Here is a 5,137-nt window from a genome sequence, read left to right on the forward strand (position 1 = left end):
TATATAAGAGCAATTCACTTAATTATCTAAAACATTCTGACTTGTTACTGAGATTTCATTCCTGGTTCTAAATAGTTTAATGCTTGAAACTAGACTTACCAGAGCTATAAAGCCGTTGGAAAAGAAGACATTTAAACAGCTACAGTTCCATAACATCTAAACTGAGTTTGCTGATGAAGATCATGCGATATAGCTGAAAGCTCGAAACATCTATTAAACAGACATTTATAAGAAACCACTACAAATTGAGTTTTAGTTCGTTTAAGACACCATTTTTGGGAGCTTTAATTTCACAATTACAATGTGATATATATTTTTCTAACTTTATTATATCATTATTGATTCTTCAGTTTTTCAGTATTTCAGCTTCCACCTTGTGAGAGGATAAAATACTTCACTCCAGATCCTTGTTCACCTTTTTCAAAGTATACTTATGAACTCCAAAATGATTTAAAGCTGCAATAATCCATATTTGTACATTGGGGGGGGGTCATTCATAGCGATCAACCCAGCGAGCATCATCACCTCAGCTCTGCAGGGCTCTGCAGCGTCTTTTAACTCATTGTTTTGGTTCTGCAACTGTGCTGCACCAACCTGCGCCTCCAGACAAAAATCAACTGATGCAGGTGTGACTGAAGGATACACGATTTCTGAGTGGCCTCTGAAAAATCAAATCAGTACTTTCTCTGAGCGTCAGGTCCCAGATTTGTGTAACTACTGACAATTTCCACACGCAATAATTATCAAAGTCTGCAAACTGTGAGGTGTGTCGTGTTGCTGGATAAGACAAGCTCTCTGGTTTTACCTCCATTTATTTCAGCTGCTCAAACTTACATGGTCGACACATACACGGACTGTTGCAACGTCCCCCTCACAGAGGAGGCCAACATGTCGTGTACATATTTTCCTTAGCGAACACAAAGGTGCCTTGTGGTGCACCTGTGTTTAGAGCAATCATCTGCGACACACCCCTTTTCCTGACGCTCTTTGTGGTCTGTGGACAGGAAATGTCTGATCCTCAGAATGAGAGCACTCACTCTCTCTGACACTTCAGCCCAAGAGCCTTCTCATTTGAATTAAAGGACAGTGAATCAGTGAATACAGTTCTAGCATAATATGCAGCCTGCTGGATGTGCCTGAATGAATAAAGCTAAATCAGGATTGTGGTGTGTGGGTTTTTTTTTTTTCAATCTTCTTTCTTTATTCCACTGTTGATAGATCGACACGCCTTTACACACACCGTTACGCTTTCTGCATGCCGCTGGCAGCTTGTTTTCACCACCTCAGATTGGAAAGCTGATGATTAGGTCTCGGGCAGAGCGGAGGAGCAGCTTCACCGGCTCTCCTGCTGTCATAAAGACAGAATGATTAAAGGTTGTGAGTTTTTCTTCATGCTGCTTGACGTGTCCTTCTACCATCAGGTGAGGGGAGTTATGCACAGTATATAGGCATGTTTGGACAAATATAGAGGAATAAAACAGGCAAAGGTGTTCTTCAAACCAGGAACAGGAGATTGTTTTTGGCTGTTTGAGGCCAGCGGAACATCCAGCAGATACTGATTATCATTCGTCTGAAGTGTTTCTGGCCACCTGATGAATGCTATTGTAATACTCACTCTCTCTGTTTTTGATCTCCCCTAAACCCCTGAGAGATATATCTGGCTCTTTTGCTGCTGAATGCTCCACTATGTTCACCAGCAGGTCACAAAAATATTGTTGAGGCAGGTGGCAAAGTGGGTTTTTACAGCTGTTACACTGAAAGTAGATGAAAAGACTCAAGAGTGAGGGAGAACCAGAACACATTTGGCTCATCTAAAAAGCTCTGCAGCTCTGATGGGACCTGCAGAGCTGGCTAATAATTCTCTGAGGGTAGTCATAAGTAGCCAAGCAGCCATGTTATCCATTGTTAATGATCAGATATTGATTAAGCTGCTTTAAGTTCAGACTGAATGTGGCAGAAGGAGCCTCCTTTAAGAGCGTTTGCTCATCAGCTCAGTGAGGACACTGATGAACCTGCACGACAGAAAGACTTTAACGCTTAACTCATGTTTTATTACATTAATTGTCTTACCCTGAAACCCAGGACGCACTTTCTAGAGATCAATTCTTATTAACCTGACTCATGTTTTCAAGTAAAAGCAATAATCCCGATCAATGATGAAGTTAATGAGATCTCCAAAACTGGCTCTGATACCTATAAGCAGTAAATTGCGAGGACTCGTGTCTTTCCGTCTTTATTGATTGATGTCAGCGGACAAACAATATAGTGCATCGATATCGCGGCTTGCGTTTTCTGTTGAAATCCATTTGAACTGGTCTCACAGGTTGCTCCTGTGACTGAAAATGACCAGCGGAGATGTCCACGTTGTTTTCCTTGGACGCCGGCTCCCAAACTCATCCAAGTGGACAATGCTGTGCCTGTGATCCTGAAAACATCTGCACGGCTCACACTGTTTTTATTCCCCTCAGCCCGCTCAGTGATGGGAAACTCACTGAGACAACAGCATGAAGAGGCTTCACAGGAACTGAGTTCAGGACCTGGGCTGCAGACACAGTTGGTTCATTGCTGCAGCACAAGAACTGTAAGAAGAACTGTGCTGTAGCTGAGAGGATCAGAGTGTCAGCGACTTGGTCCATTAAAAACCTTTTTCTCTTTAACTCACTGTAGATACACCAGCATCGGCTTTTCCTGCGACTGTTCAGAGCACTTCCCATCAGATGTAGATGACAAATCAAAGGATGGAGTCCGTGGGGGGTTGGGGTGAGGGATTGGAGAGGTTTCTTATCTAAATGAGATAGGGTCACTCACACTACAATTAGTTGTTTGGTTTGGAGTTAAAAAAAAGAGAGACTGCGTCATGCTGGTACAGCTGCGGATGTTACACCGCCTGCCAATACACAAACACCTTGAGCACGCAAATATCAGGGGTCAGCGGCTTCAAACCAAATAAAAAACAGTGCCGCAATGTAAGAAAAGTTGAATAACATCAAATTAACTCTCATTTCTAACCAGCGTGACACAGATGGCAATAATTACAGTTATTTATTCCGGATTGTAAATAACTGTCCGATTCAGATTTCAACAAGTGGACACAGCGTTGTGTGTGCTGTAATGTGTCAAAACTGGAATGTGATGACACATTTTAGCAAAGCATTTATCTGCTGACATGCTGTAAACACTCAGACCAACATAATGCATAAACAAGTCAGAGCCCAAGCAGAGCAACAACTCTTCATCACTGCACGGTGACCGGTTCATGGCTGCAGGCGTTTGGTAATGCGGGGGGGAAAAAAAGAAAAACAAGATCCAGGACGTGAATTTAGATAAAAGAAGGAGTTGTATAAACCAAGAAAAAGATGCTTGAAGTGTTATCAGAAGATGTTCTGCTGGAGGAGACGAACTGGTCACCTTTTGATGAATTACAGCTTCCTGATTACCACGATGTTGATCAAAATGCGTCAGAGGTCGCTCCAGCGGTTTCCTCAGTCGCTCATCTCACACACAGCAGGATTACTGCATTACCATTCAGCACTAAGACCTCTTTCTTTCTGCCAGTGCTGCCCAGGTGCTGGTCTCTAACACGCCCTACTTGCAGGCTCTGCGGTCCCTGTAGGGGATTTGTACTGATCACTCACAGAGCTCTAATCTGCTGTCCAGTCTCTCTGAACAGAAATCTGCATGCAGATGCATGAGCGATTAGCCAAAGATGTTGTCTTCGTGCCTCAGGTTGCTAATCGCACTGTAAACAATGACCGGCACACAGAAGAGCAAGTCTTGGCCTGGATCCAGATGTCCAGCTGTCCAGAACACCAAAACCTTCACCTCCAGAGGCTAAACAGTTGTGAGATGAGAGCTGATGGGTTCAGAGATTGTCTGCTGCTTGATATGCTTTTGCGGAGATTGGCAAATCTCCACAAAAGCATATGCCAAAATAAACTACCCATTGTCTGCTGTCATTCAGCTTCATACCTGGAATCAAATCTTTATTTTTCCTGCTGTTCCAACACCGGATCTGCAGTCGCACCAACCTCAACACTCTTCATTGTCAATCGACCTCCACCTCAAAGAACTGAGCCACAATTGGTCTCTCTGAAGTTGACACAAATCATCACATCTGAAGTCAGTTTGACACAAGCGGGCCTCTCACAAGAGTCAGTTTGTCTAACCAAGCTAGAATATCAGATCCAAATCACAACAAAATCAAACCAAGTTTCTGCTGAGCCAAACACAATTTAACCCGCTATCAAGCAAACACAAGTCGACGAAGGGTCAAATATGCCTCCAAAACCAGCAGGCTAGCAAAGTGTGTTTCGTATTTCAGGCCAGGAATTTAGAGTTAATGCATTTACTCCTCTTAAAGAGCTCCTTGATGTTGCTAAATTTCCATTTCAATTTTCTTACTCTCTTTATACCCTAAAGAAACACAATAAAGGAAGTGACAGCAGCCGGCTCGTGTGGCGCAGGCTAATCAGCTGCTCCAACACAGAGCAAAGATCCCTGAGCTAGAGCTGCTGACCGAAATTAGCTTAATGGGAAAACAGATCCCGGACGAGCCCCGACTAATGTTACCAGAATGGCTGGCCATTGGCTCTTTAATAGTTTCTCAGATGTGGTCACACTCTAACAAAAAGGGTGTGTGTGTGTGTGTTTGGGAACGTTCTGGTTCTAGTTGCTTGTGATCGGTACAAAAAGAAACTGATCCAGAGGTAGTTTAGCTCTCTGTCTCTCTATAAGACCTCCAGATGAACAGGTGTAGGCCGTCTCTCCTCGTCCTCCTGCTCCACACGAGCACCACACACTTGGAATCATGTGATCATTTGACCCTTCAGAGCCCACTGCTGTGCTTAAGATAATAATCTGTAGAGTCAATGTTCATTTTCATGAGCTTGGGTCATGTGATGAACTGATTATAATCATCTGTCAGGCACATCCCTACCTTTTGTTTGCAAAGACATGAAAAGGTTAAATCACAGTACAATAATACTTACATTAAATAGAAAATCATACAGTGTTTTGATAGGATGCAGAATTCCTCTCCAAACTAGATCGAGAGCTATAGATTGTATGAAATGTCAAACGCTGAGAAAAAAGCAGTGGGAAGTCCCTCGTAGGTCAGTCCACCGCTTCATTTCATGTC

This window comes from Chelmon rostratus, chromosome 17, assembly GCF_017976325.1.
Source record: "Chelmon rostratus isolate fCheRos1 chromosome 17, fCheRos1.pri, whole genome shotgun sequence".
Taxonomy (NCBI): domain Eukaryota; kingdom Metazoa; phylum Chordata; class Actinopteri; order Chaetodontiformes; family Chaetodontidae; genus Chelmon; species Chelmon rostratus.